This window comes from Rhea americana, unplaced genomic scaffold (genome assembly GCF_003343005.1).
Source record: "Rhea americana isolate MKP2758 unplaced genomic scaffold, rheAme1 scaffold_9, whole genome shotgun sequence".
NCBI classification, from domain to species: Eukaryota; Metazoa; Chordata; class Aves; order Rheiformes; family Rheidae; genus Rhea; species Rhea americana.
Genome location: NW_028187088.1, coordinates 8,563,608 through 8,578,454, shown reverse-complemented (window position 1 = coordinate 8,578,454; position 14,847 = coordinate 8,563,608). Strand labels below are relative to the sequence as shown.

The following is a 14,847-nucleotide window of genomic DNA, read 5'->3' as shown; positions in this document are numbered from 1 at the left end:
ATTTTCCTGATTAATAGGAGCAGGCATAATCGGTCACATTAGGTGAGGGTGAAATCTGAATCCCAATRTATTACTTCTCTGATGGACTACTTCTAAAAAGCCTCAGAAATTAACCTGGCAAGGTTGAAGTACGCTTTTCTAGTGCTGCAAACGGCAACAGAAAACCTGAGCCATCCTCTTGCTGGAGTGGATCACCACTGTTTTAAGAGGACGGAGAACGCTTTCCTGTGTCACTCGTAACTGCTTCTCCCCCATAATGCTTATTCCACTTCTGCAGAGCAACCTCTCTTTCTCCTCGTTCCTGGTGTTCGGTCAAACGAGAAACAGCGAGAAGGGAAGAGTCGCCAGCCGAAGCGGCCCGCCTGCCGTGCCTACCGCAGCTCTGCCCACGGAGACCCCTCCGCTCTACCCGACGGGGCAACGTCGGGTGGAAGCAGTCCTACCGCTCTGCCACAACGGCAAAACAAACTCAGCACGGCAGCTTGAAAAGGTGACACCATATCATTTTAGGTGGCACCTAAAATGCGCGTTTCTTCAGTGAAAATGCCACAGCATTATTCTCCGTGCTCTGGGCTCCCTTTTTTTTTTAATGCACGTCTGCATTATGCTGGCAAAGATCCAGCTGCAAAGTGCTCTACTGYTTTCACTGCTTTATATGAAAGGCAGTGCTTTACCAGCAGTGCAAAACCTTAGCCTTACCAAGCCCTCCAAGGGAGCAGCCACAGGACATGCTGGAGTGCATGCTCTTCCATTTGTGTGAAGTCTCTATCCGTTCTGCCTTGAGGAAGTAAACTACTGTTCACCRATTCAAAAAATTTCATGCTGTGTTTGTACTTTTATTTTCCTTTCAGGAAGCTCTGTATAATGGTTTCCAACAGGGGCTCTCATTAAAAACAGTACCTTCCCAAAAAACGTCTACTGTTTTTCAGAACTGTTTAAAAGATATATTTATTCAGCAGGCACTATATGGGCATAGATGATAGAGCTTGCTCTACTGATAAACTGGCAGTACGATGCTAACTTTACCTTTGGTCATTGTACCAGTCCTCTCTGGAGGTGATTTGGACTTGTATGAAAACCATATGAAAAGATTAAAAAAAAATGCAAAGCAAAAGGAGTCTGCTAGCAGGGCAGTTATCTCCATGAGCCACTAGAGGACAATACAACCCAAATTATTCTCCAGTCAGCAAAATGATTCATAATTAAACCATACCAGTAGCCAAATATTGAACATCAAACTTTCAGGCTAAGACAATTGGTCCAGATACTTTTATTAGGGCATTGGTATTATTTTACTTCTCCAGAGAGGACTCCCCTATGAACTACTGCATCTGTAAAAATCATCTTAATCCAAGAGGTGGAGCTAGTGATACACAAGAAATATTTTAATGGCTGGAAGTTATTTTCAGTCCCAGTCACTAGAAGAATATGGTGCCATGGTTTTAATGGCTTTGTGCCATAAAAGATGGAAAAGGCCTTTCTGTGAAACTATAGCAGACAAAAGAGTCCTTGTCAGCATTGCATCTAATTATACACRAGCCTTAGTAGTGGAAGATGTCAGTCACATCGTTCAATGCACTTCTAATGAACCTATATACAACAGATTAGATCATGAGAAATAAAAAACAGAAGGGTCCAGTTGAGATAAAGTCTGTTTAGGTCACCTATCCACAGAAACTTAGATATGTTTCCAGACTTACCATTTATGAAAAGTGAAAGACCTCTCCAGGCTTTACAGAAGGAAATGTCTTTATATTACAAGCAGCATTTCAACCCTCACAGGTCTCTGAGCATCACTGGAATGTAAGCATTAAATAACAAACTTCTGTAGTTCTCAYAGAATTTAATGCAATATATTGGAGTCTGATTCATTCTTTGATTCAATTTAGACTTTTAAAATGCTGCATGCTATATGCTAGGTATAGAGCATGTTGTATGAATTGTGCGTGCAGACACATCGTAATGTATTGTGCTGGCTCAAATAATTCAACGTGGAAAAGTTCTTCAAAAGGAGAGAACAGCAGTGGTTCATCTCACAAATGGTGAGAAAGCACTAGGAAAAAGAATCCATAATTCCCTGATGGCCATCTCCAATTTGCAACACCCTCACCAAGGAAGGTTAGCCAGGGAAGCAGCTTGCCTCTTGTGGCGAGYCTATAAACCTAAGGAGAGTAAAGTGGGCAAGGGCCAGTGGCTTGACACTGCATATTCTCTGTTCCATGATGAGAAGTCAGGTCTCGTGACTTTGATTTCTTGAGCTATGGACCCACAGATCAAGATGCATGAACTTCTTTGAAAATGGTGCTGTTTYGAAGCTTCCTTTTAAAGTGAATGCCCTTCCGTCAGCTAGTTTTCAGTYTCCCTAGGACCACGAAAAGGACATTTTTAAATTTAGTTCTGKTTTTCCTCTCCTGGTTCTTGTCCCAAACAAAACTGTTGAACTAGTGTTTGGGTTTTTTCCCTACATTTTTTTCATGTAAATCTTAATGAAAAGGCTTCCAGTCTCTACTGCAGTAAAACATACTATTTTCCACACTGCAGAATAGCCTTGCAATCAGAAACTAATTAGACAGATGCTTCAAACTACCCTGATTTAATCACAACTCATCTGCTAGAAAATSCATGCAATATCATGATGTTGTGTGTGATTTCATAACCTTTATAATTCATGAGTAAGAAGAACAGTGGAAAAATTATATACTTCAGATTTAATGGYACTACATTATGGCTGATGCAGTACAAAACCTTATTTGATCTGGTGACAGTTTTATTGCACTAACAGTAAATTGAATGTAATCGAAAATTTATGCTTAGACTAATATTCATGATCTCATGTGTTTGCAGACATGTCTTACTGTAAAATTCATGTGCCATGCTTACTTCACTCTGCAGAGGAAAATACAAGGTGAATGCTCTATTAACAGCAATAATAAGCAAATGATATAAAAATTAAAGTTGGGTGCAAATTTAATTACAAACAGGCTAATTTTGCACGGGTTGGGGGRGTCCTAGAGCACTGCCAGCACACTAATACCTTTGGTCAAAAACAGGTTTAGTTTAGGACCATTCCAAAACAGAATTCACCCKAATCATAAATAGTTTGGGTTTCTTTTTAAATTTATGGGCTATATCTATTTGGCCTCATGACAGTATAAACAAACTCCTGAAAAATTAATGAAGAAGAAATAACAAAACCCTAAAGCATCTTTAATTCATTGCCTTTAGAAAATAAGGGTATACCCTTACAAAATTTATAGCCTAATTATACCTTGTAGTGGCCAGCCCGGAAGACTATTTTATGAGGAATTAGTGATCCATATAACGGCTAGCCCAAGCGTACACCTGCTGTGAATGCTGCATGCCTCAGTAGATGTGGATGCAATTTTAAGCACCCATGTTGTGTGCTATGTGTTGTTCTGTCCACTTGAAATACTATATAGCTTTGTCCACTCCGTGTACCCATTCCCAGGGCTTATAGGTTTATTAATGCCATAGGGACATTAGGGTGTATTACACAAGGGATTTTTTAAAGCGAAGTCCACAGCCCAGACCTGACTTGCTGTCAGTGTCTGATGAATCCGTATTGCAGACAAGGCTCTATAAGAGCGCAGCTGAGCAGAGAGCTGGTGAACCTCAGCACAGATGGGCTCTGCACACCGTGCCATGCTGTGACCAGAGGTCCATCCCATGCTGCCATCCAATGCTGTGTCATCCTGGAGTTCCCAGCGTCAGAAGGGCTGTAAGATTTTATAACTTACTATCATCTTTTCTGGGATGTTAATAAATAGTTATCTGTCTTGAAAAATGTTTGTATCTGTCTTGTCAGGATTCGAAAAGAACCAGCACTCCAGGAACAAAATATACTTCCTCTTCAGAGGTCTCTGAATGCGAGTTGTGGGTATGCTTCCGTTTTCCAGAAAAAAAATCAAAATATAAAGGAAAATTTAGTTTTGCATTACACAGAAAACTTTTCTCCCTAGCACACTTTAGGAAGAAGTAACAGGATATCACTGGAAAGCCATGCTTCCTCCTTCCTACTCACAGAAAAGAGKAAAACACTACAATGAAAAGACCTGCAGTCTAGAAAGAGATGGGGAGGAAAGGGCCAGAGAGCATTTACTCCACAGCACTTCATACCCTCAAAGGTATGAAGGGAACTCAGATCTCCATTACCTGGGAGGAAGAGGAGGTCAGGGATACCCTRGAAGATCCTGGGTGATATTCAGCAGCTTCCAGCCCTGCAGGGAAGCAGAGCACAGAGATACCCACCTGCAGGGCGCCCGCGCCCCGACTCTGCCCCCAGCGTACATCACGACACCAAGGAGCTGAGGAACTGAGCTCTCCAGAGACCTTGTGAAGACATCACAGCTCTTTGTAGAGATTTGTCCTTTTCCTTTCTCATAAACCCTTCCAACTAGGTCACAAGGTTCAGAAAGGGTCTTTGGTTTGTTGTTTTTTTTTCTTTACTCCTGACTCTCATTTCTGACCCCCATCTGCAACTGTGGGTGCCCTGAGCCTCCCCCGAGACAGAATATGCCTAATCAAGTTGAAAACTGGAGGAGATGGGGGTTCATCTGGAGCAGACAGTGAGAAAATGGGCACAGATGAAATATGTTGTCAGATGGAATAGAGGAATAGCACTGTGCAACATCGAGAGGGAAGGGCACAAGTATAGTCTTTTTAACTGTGTTAGCTGAGCTGGCAGCGCTATGAAGCACCTGGAAATGTTGGAAAACCACTAACGGTCTGCTGAGATATACAGCTTGCCCTCGACAAGGCCTGATTCTTCATTCTGAAGGGAGAGAGGAAGTTGAGAGAAGAGAGGAAGAAAGGGGGGAATGGAAGAAGAGAGCACCACTTTCCGTTATCTACCTTTTTTGTTGTTTTAAGACCTCCAAAGGATGTCCTCTAGACTCCCCTTAAAATTTCTCTATCTCCTGTATAACGATACTCACCTTGAACTGAAAGAATAACATCTTCCTTGCTCCCATAGATATTTAAGACCTCATCTGGCTTTTCCAGAGACTTTGCAACCCTGATCCTCTCAACTCCTAAATGTAGACATCCTAGCAGTCTAGGACCAAGCATCTCAAAAAAACATTTTTTCTTCCCTTTCAATATACAAATCTCTGTCTCTCAAAATACACTATTTCCAAGATTTATTTTCCTGACCGTTAAAAGTTTGCATCCTTCTTTTTAATCTGACTTTATCTGATTTTACCTTTCAAACAATTTCATCCAGATGGCATCATTAGAGTCCCTGATAGTTGGCACACTACCTTAAGAGCAAGAATGGTGCTCCAATTGCGCAAAAGCAGAAATCACTAACTTTTGAAATTGTGTATGTTTGATTCTGACATGAAAACAAACTTCTTAGCTTTTGATGTGTCATTCTCATTAAATCTCAAAAACAGAAAAAAGTAGACGTAGTGCTGTGCACAACATATTTAGACTTTTTGAAAATATAGCTGTAAAATAATATAAGTACCTATTATCTTTCCCTTACGTGGATTTACTTACAAAATAATAGCACTATTACAGATAAGGTCGAGAAGAGCCACATCTTTGTTAGCTATAGTATATTGAATAGAAGTCAAATCAAGATAATGGGAGTATATTTCAAGTCCCTTTGCCTGCAGCAGTTCTTGAATAAAGCATTTACAGTACACCAAATAACTGCATCATGTTAGATTTTCAAGACATTTAATTAGCTAGCAAAATCTAAAGAAGGTGAACTTCTACCAAAGGTAATGAAATGATCCATGTATGTATTTATTACCAAGTTTGAAACCCATAATATTTAATGTTGTAAATCCTGCTACATATAAATTTATTTCCTATCAATTTTATTAACATTCATATAAAAGTATACATAAAAAGAGAGAATTAAGGATTGCTCTGGTTCTGCAGGCATTCATTTTTTCTGCTGAGCACTGCGGTCACATATTATGAGCACTGTTTCTTTTATAAACTGACTGAGAATTATAAACCTCTAATACCATATTTATATGCAACTGCCTGGGGAATACATAAAAAAAATAATGGTTTGATCTTGACTGCATTAACAACAAAACATATTTTATATTAGAATCCTGTAACAAACATTGCTGTAATATTCCTTACTTTTTGTCTTGAAGAAAGAGAAACCATGTTGAACTGCGCTGCATTAAAATAGCGTGAGAGGAAATTCGGAATTAAGCGATGTACGAGAGTTCACTTAATGTGATCCTTCAGCATATCTGTACATTTAGAATCAAGTCGCACATTACCATAAGGTCACTGAAAACAGTAAAATATTCTATTCCAATTGGCTGGAAAAAGTTTTACCCAGAAGAGGATGTTGTGGAGGTTTTGTTTAAACTTAAAATTCTGCTGCTCATCTGCCTCTTGCAGCTCCAGCGGCATTAAACATTTCTAAGTGGGAAGATTTATTCTGAAGCACCCCACTGACTGGCGAAAACGAAAATATCTGTGCCCTGGAGCAGGCTGATCATACCATCTTGTAACGGAAGAGAAAACGCAGCACTCTTCTCAGAGAGTCTAGAGGGGGCTTCACAGAGGGTCTACGGGGGCTCCCCGGCCCACGGGGGTCTTCGTGTTTCTAGGGGCGCAGACGGCCGAAGCCACGTCCCTGCAGGTGAGGTGAAACTCAGGCAGGTGAAGTTAAACACAGGGGGTAGCACTTGGGCAATAAGCGTTTAAGACACAAACTCTTTGGCAGGGAGGCTCCCTGGGCCATCACCGCGACTCCCAGGCACTGTCGTAAAGATTTTAAAAACAAATCACTCCGACCAAATTAGCTCAGCAAGAAAAGGGGGGCTTTTGGAGCATTTTGAATTGAACTGCCTTTTTTTTTTTCCCTTTACCCAATTACAGCCTTTACTGCGAATAGTGTCAATGTCTAACCACTGTTTAACAAACTAACAGCAGTGATTCTACATGACAATGCCTCAAGGCAGGCTTTTTCTGATGGAGGATTCATGCAGGCCTTTTCAAGCTCATCAAGAAACCAAAAGCTGCTTTTAAAGCCTAACTGATCACTTGGGGGAGACATCTGCCAGTGACACGTATCGCTTTGAGAGGCCATCTGTCTGGTAGGAAGTGCCAAATTTCTTTTTAGACCCGCAGGGGCACTGGGTAGCCAACAAAAGAAAAGTTGGGCTAACAGGGTGTGGGTTTTGCAATCAGTTTAAGCTTAGCTGGATGACAGCTGCTGCACCCAGGTCCCTGACCCTCCCTTGGGCCGGCACTAGCTTTCTTCGCATAATCAGCGAGATCAAGGGGCTGCAATCCATCCCGGAGGAAAAAGAACAGCAAAGACAAAAGCCAGCCTTTAAAAAATAAAAGTAGTTTTCAGTGGTATCTCCTGATACCGCTGACGAGGTAGACCCGCAGACACTGGCGCTATCCGAAGGCAGACAACAGGACCACATTGCATTTCTCTTTCGGATATTCTTGCTGCTCAGCACAAAATCCATGCTCTACCTTAAGCTCCAGAGGTGGAAACCCAGCCCTAACAAAGTAAATTGTAAAATTTATAGGGCCTCCAGTAGGACTACGATTTCACTGCATGCTTTGRAGTGTTGAAGTGTGGGGAGCAGCACACTGAGTTCCTGAGGATGAAGAGGAGGAAGAAGGCACTAAGGTGGCCGACTACAAGCACCTGAGTAAGAGGGCGAGCTTGATTATTTTAGCACCCATCATGCTTGGTTGATAYGGAAAAATATCCTCCTAGTCACTTGTTGCTTGCTTTTGCATAACTCTCCGCTAATATTTAATTTTTGATGGTGGGACGGTTTCAGAGTTCTTTGCTGTACCCCATCTCCGAACGTGCTGGGCTGCTATAGCATTCCCCTATGTTTCAGGCACAGTTCAGCTAGGCTGCTTGTAAGCTTCCCATTCCCCATGGCAACTGGCTCCCTCCCTAGGACTTGGAGCTATTTTAATTACAGCTTGTTCCTAGCTCAATCCTGCACTCTGTATTTCAGCAATCAAGCTGTACTGCCAAGGGATGCATGGGACGGGATGGGGCTCCCAGCTCAGCATCACCATCCTGCCCTGGCTGGCAACACTATCCAAGCTCTGCTGCTTTCAATTTGCATGTTGACCCATCTTTGGTCTGGTAAATGAAAGTTGCAAAGAACAAGTGTCTCTGCCTCCTCCAGTGCAGCAGAGCCACTTGCCGTGGGGAGAACGCCACTGCAGAGTCGCGTTAGAGCTCAGGGAACGAGCTGAGCGYGCGCTGCTGCACAGATGCGCACTGCGCAGCAACCTTAGGCTGGTCCTCAGGACAGTACAGCTAAATTAGCAGGGGGCTGAGTTCAAGTTAATCAGACAGGTAATTAACTCTAATCCTCAGCTCGCAGAAGATCATAGGGATCATAGAAAGATGGATCTCAAAGGGGCCCCAGGGGACATCCAATCCATTCTTCTTCCCATGGGAGAAGCAACTATATCTGTATCATTTCTGGGTATTTGCCTAGTCCCTTCTTGGACATTTCTAATGACAGAGATTTCACCACCTTTCCCCTAAGCCTGTTTCCCAACTTCACTTCTGCCTTTGTCAGAAACTTCTTCGGCATGTCTAATCTGAACCTGAGTCTTTCACACTGCAGTTGGCAAACAGTACTTTTTCTACCCACAAAAGGCAGTAAAACAAATGCATCTGTTCCTTTCTGTTTTCTATTTTACCTACCATAYTCACCTTCCGCCATCTCTTTCTTAAAAAAAGAAAAAAAAAATGCAGGAGAAATGAGGACTCCAAATAGCTTCTACAATAGAGAAAATYTGACATTCTTGCACAAGATACAGTGGAAAAGTAGGGAGCTGGTTGATGYTGACAATGATAACTTGATGATGAGAAAACTAAATAAAGACCCCAATTAACACTCTACTTTCCTTCTAATACATGCTTCCTCACAGTTGACTGAGAGAGGAGAAATATATTAAAAAAATAAATACAGATGCAACTGTTAATACTTATTAGAAAGTAATGTGCATAAATAGCTAAAGGATGCCAAGGAACTATTCACCAGTAAAAATATATTTAAAATAGTCATCTAGTGGGACAGTCTCTGTTGTACCCCAGGGAAGCGACAGGAGCTCAGCATTAAAGGTACTCTGTAAAAACACATGCTCGTACAAAGTTTCCCTTGTTAAAAATTATTCTTGCGGAGTGCCAGGTGCAGAGGGTATTTTAAAAGCTCTTCAGGAATCTGTTTCTACTTCCCTCTCAATAACAACAGACTATAGAGAGTTGTCCTTGAAAACTATCAATAGGGTACACAAAAGGTTGCCAAGAAAGGAGGAACAACATGGAAGTAAAATTTCAATAATTCTCCTTCTTCTCCAGAAGGACACAGAGGCATGGCATCTTTAAACAAACACATCTGTGCCACAAAATCCCAGTGTTAGCTTGTGGCCAATTCTGTCGTTATTAAGGCACAGTATTTTCTCAAAGTCAGGAGTAATTTCTGTAATTAAAATCCATGTAATTTTATCCATCTGCTACAAGAATAAGCACAGAACTCTGCAATTTACTTGACCTTGTGTGCAGAACAGCCATCCACCCACACTTATTTTTCTGTGGCATGATCAGAAACATCAATTCAGAAGTATTTGTTGATTAATATTAAAACGATGAAAATGACTTGATGACTAAAGCCTTTTTCTCAAAGRCTTGGCATTTTTATTTTAGGTAATATATTTGAGTGACTTAGGTGGTGAATATAASCAAAGATATGTTTCTCATCTGTCTGTAAGCTACATCTTTCAGGACTGAATTTTGTGCATTTTTTTTTTGTTAGAGCACACATAATAATTCATGAATACAAATGCCTACACAGAAAAYTGATAAAGTAAACTATGCTGAAGGTTACTTATTTTTCTTGGTAGTGGATGGTGAAAATACCTGCCCTCTGAAAATGTCTCTGTAACATTGTATTATTCCTGACAGTGCAATATAAAATAGTTTTAAACTTTATCTTGGCTACTATAATCTGCCCTTTCTTTTATTTATTTTAATAGATTGCATTTTTCATGGATTTACTTTGTATCCGTTAAATACAAATGTAACACATTCCATATGAACACAATGCAAGGACTGAATACTAATGATATAATCTGTGTGAGAGATACTCACGCATGTTGTTCATGACAGCACAACCTTGGGATTAAATTATCCTCTTGGAAACAGAATAAACATAATGTTATTCAGTGCCTGCAATGCATCAAAACAAAATAAAATGCTGTATTTACTTAAGGAGTAAAATATCAGTCAAGCTATTGGATTATTGAACCGTGGATTTTTAAATCCATTTTTTCCAGTTATATCCCTTTGCAAACATTGCTCTTTTCCCTTCCACCAGACTTTCATACAAGCTTATTATAGGTGCTGGTCTGATAACAGGAGTCTTATGACGAGTAAGATTACTGAATCTAAGAAGGTATGGTTAGAAGAACTAAACTGAGAACGCCCCCAAAGCTTAGGACATCCCTTTATCTACATGAAGATAATATTATAATGTTGACTATTTTATATAAACTCCTAATGACATGAAGAGGAGAACACCCTATGGCAAATATGGAGCAATCTCTAAGGCTGTTAAAGCACACATCAGCAAAGGGGCACAGTAGCTCTTGGAGCTGGACAGTGAATTCACTTGTTCAGCAAGATAGCAGAGCAGTTTGCCTTTGCTGAAGTTGTGCTCAAGAATCTTGATGAATGAAAACCTATTATTTTTCCAGATTTATGGAAATCCAGAAAGATTTCTGTATCTTTATGGAGAGAGACATGCCCAGATGAGAAATAGATAGGAAAACGTTTTTTCAAAAGTTAGGCGTATCTAGGCCTTACCTATTTCAGCATCAAGATTTCCACTTTCTACACTCACACTTCGCTCGAGCCTTCAGCACGCACCGGCAACGGCTGCATGAACAAGAGTGCCAGATCGCCTCTTCAGCCCGGCTTCGGCAGGCGCCGGCGCCCCTCCAGGCTCCCCGGCCGGCTGCCTGATAACAACTTCCCACTAGATGCAAAGCCGCCCGTGGGTGACACCAGATGGGGAGTCACCAAAGCACCAGCCTACAACTCTAGATATGGAGAAGCAACATCCGTCTCTGTAAAGGATTATGTGCCACAGTTTTAATTGCTCCTTCTACTTTTCTAACTTGGACTATTTTTAATATCAAATATAACAAAACTTTTGGGGATTGCTGCAAGTGCATTACGGCATTCTTAAATTTCCTCTGAGTTTTTAAAGTACTCAACCAGGACCTTGGTGTAACAACATTAAAAATGAAACCCAATGACAGTTTCAGCAAACAACTATTTAAATGCTAGTTTTTCAACTCTTATTTTGTTGTGTGCTCCATGGCTTGATACAACTCAACTGAATGCAGTTATACACTACAAAAAAAACAAAATAAAACAAAACTCAGCAGAATAATCAATCTAAAGTGACTGCCTTCCTCAGGAGGAACAGAACATCATCATACTTGAATTAGGTCAGGATTCAGACAAGGAACGGGAAAAAGGCGAGATTCATGAATTTCCTTTTCTTTACTGATCGATATATTTTCTGTCATATACCTATATAGCTATGTATCATTGCTGGGATTTTCACCTTTGAAATACTGCATTACCCCATCAGGGACTGCACAGCTGTTTATAGCCTCCACCTTCTGCCTTTGATCAAATGTAAATTTCTGTGGCACAAGAATTTTGCTTCAGCTTGTACAGCATGGGAGTACCTGGTATGAAAGATCATAATTGCAAACAGGAAAAATTAACCCTGTTCTGCCCCAAACTCACCTCCACTGTAGGAGCAGGTTAGCTTCTTTTAATGGAGAGGCCAGCTGCCACTGTAGGAGCCCAATGTATGAAATTAAACACTATTTTGGTGTTCTGCAATATGTCAGGCATTAATTCATAGCAATTTAGCATCTGCTAAGCTCCAGCACACACAGGGAAGACAGTTGAGTTAGCTTAGGAAAACAACAGTCCTACTTATAAATTGGAGACCTTAGTGGTGCATGAGGTATTAGGTCAAAATATCCGGCTTTCCATAACGCATGGGTTTCTTTTTAGGTGCAATTCAAAGGCTCAAGTTAAAGTTATAAATCCATTCCTGGCTTTGGTCCTGAGAAAGTAGGAACCACCTCTATCCCTGTAGACCTTTCCCGCTGCCATCGCTAAGCAGGAAGCTTTTGGAGACAGCTCCATAGAGCAACAGAGGGACGAGCAGAAAATCAGCCTTCGAGCCTGTGCTGAGGGGCTGCCGTTTGACGTCGACCACGCTGATATTTTATTTAGGAACTGTTTTACTCAGTAGCCTACGTACCTAACCTTATGAGTCTTCGCCAACCATTTTGCCCAAATGTAAATGCCCTACTAAAAGCTTCTCCTGCCTTGAACTCGTTCTAAGCTCAGCAATAAAACCCTCCTGCCCTGCCTAATAACACCAACACTCCCAAGTTCCCAGAAAACTACCTCTCCCCATTACCATTTGTGGTCCTTTTACTCCTTGCTGAAGATCGCCAAATTAATCTTTCTTCCACCTCTCCAAACCCATCTTCTTATTCTCCAGTTCTTCAACTAAAAGCACAGGAGTGCTCAACATGAAACAAAGATTAATTTCTCAAATATCTGTCATTTGCTTTAAACAGGAATTAATGAAAGACATACAAATATAATGTATAACAGCTAAATTTAAAGTGGCAAAAAAAAAAAAAAAAATCTTGCAGACTGCTTATTTGCCAAACTTCGAAGTGCATTAACACCCAAGTGATGACAAATGTTTCAAGCTACTTGCCAAAAAAGAGTTTAAAAAAAAAATACCCTAGTGACAACAAACAGAAACCTGCACCAAGAAGAGTCTATTCCACTCTGCTGTCTCTTGTGGACAGAGGGAAAGGCTGGTCTCTCTAATGACATTTTCCCCCAAAGCTTTACGAAACTGAGAACACCTTGTGGAAATCCATGAGCCAGCAATGTGCCCTTGAGGCCAAGAAGGCCAATGGTCTCCTGAGGTGCATTAGGAAGAGTGTTGCCAGCAAGTGTTAGCATAAGGATGGAAAAAATCTGTTTTTTGTTTTTTTGTTGACGTTTGACAAAGCCCTAAACGTATGCTTAAAATTGAGAAAAGTAGTCAAGGTTGCTGACATTTTGACTAGTCATACCTGAATCTGCATTTCCTCCTACTGAAGGATCATGTTCTCACACTTTCCTAAGATGCAACAGACTGAGGTAAGAGATGTCATCTCTCACGTGAATTAAGAGAAAGGCAGTAGATAAACTTTCTCATTTTGGTTTGATATCTGTTGGCTCAGGACTGCTCTCGTGAAAGACGTCCTTTTCCTCTAGGTCAGGTAAGTGTTTCCTGGGAGAGTCTGTTCACATGCCACAAGCTCTAGCAACAGCCCTTTTCTGCTCTAGAGAAATCCTAAATCTCATCCAAATCCAGCGTAATCAGCAAAAGAACGTGGACAGGAAGTGTTAAAACTTTGTCAGTCTGGTGAGCTTTGAACACATTTCCGGCAGTTGTGGGACTGGACGGGAGAGGTACAGCAGAGCAGAGTGCAAGACGCACGCCAGCCTGCGGCACGGGTATTTGCTTGCAGTGATGTTAGGGTTGAGCTCCGGCAAAGGCCAGTGGCTCCCACTTGTCCCAGCCCTGGGAAAGAGCTTGGAGAGGGGTCGGCTCTTCCGCACTGCCCCGCGTACATCACCCCGTCACTGCGGGYGCTGAGAGCGCGCTGCTCTGCCAAGCAGGAGCGCGAAGGCTCTGCATAAAGCAACCGAGGGCTCGCTGCGGCTCTTTGAGACCACCGAAATGCCGCAGCACTTGTTCCGTGCAGGAACTCCTCTTTGTTCGCGAAGGTGAAAGGGAACCGCTTTATGTAAGGCCGTCCCCACTAGCACGGGCTTTCACAGAAGAACAAAAGCCAGTGATGCAATTTTTCCTGCTTCGAATCTCAATTAGAAACTTGGACGTAGCAACAGCAGACAGCTTTGAGAGCAACTGGGAAATGGGAAACAGGCGATGCAGAAGAAAGAATTTTCTTAACATGAAAAAGCCCCTTCTTTTTAAAAAATAAATAAATCCAATTTGAGCTGTAGGATGCAACATAAACTATCATCTTAGACAGATCACTAAGTACCAAAGGYACCTAAAATTCAACAGGTTCTCAGTTATTAAAAATGGGGATATTAGCTTCTATGCCTCRACTTCCCCATTTGGGGAGAAAAAAAATCATCTAATCATAGTAAATTTGTGCAAATTAYATAGGTTAAGTACTTAGAATATAAGCACAGTTAGAATACAGTGCACAAATTTGATTATCAGGTAAATTATAAATAATTCTATATAAAGAGGTGGTAAATTTTTAAAATACATCTTGTTAAAAAAAATTCTTACTKCAGACAGAATTTATTTCCATAGTAACTTATCTCTCATATGAATAAGATTAATGTGTGCTGTAAGAACAGATCAGTTAAATTATCTCTCCAAGTATACAGGGAGCTGAACAGATGGCAGCAACACTTAGGTAGCAACAGTAATCTAGTCCTTACTTATCCAGACGATCTTTATCATTTCCATAAGATGAGAACATGCTTCACCTATGAAAAAGAACATTCTGTGAATGAGGCAGAAAAGTTGCCTTTTTTCTCCTGGAACAGAAGATTACGGAATACTTAGACATCAACTTAAAATCATTACAATCTCCAAAAAATGAGACACTCATTTCCACTAATTACTAGGTGTGTTTTTTAATTACTTATGAGATGCATTCCAAATAAACAGTCTCTCAGTAAACTGGTAGCTACCTCCTTTTTTTGTTTCTTTT

At 41.0% G+C, this 14,847-nt stretch overlaps 1 protein-coding gene across 9 annotated transcripts in view; it reads right to left on the bottom strand.

The window, feature by feature from the left end:
* The window catches only part of BICD1 (BICD cargo adaptor 1), a 183,514-nt gene that overhangs the window by 54,025 nt on the left and 114,642 nt on the right, over nucleotides 1–14,847 (bottom strand). The gene's annotated exons all lie outside the window — the stretch shown is intronic.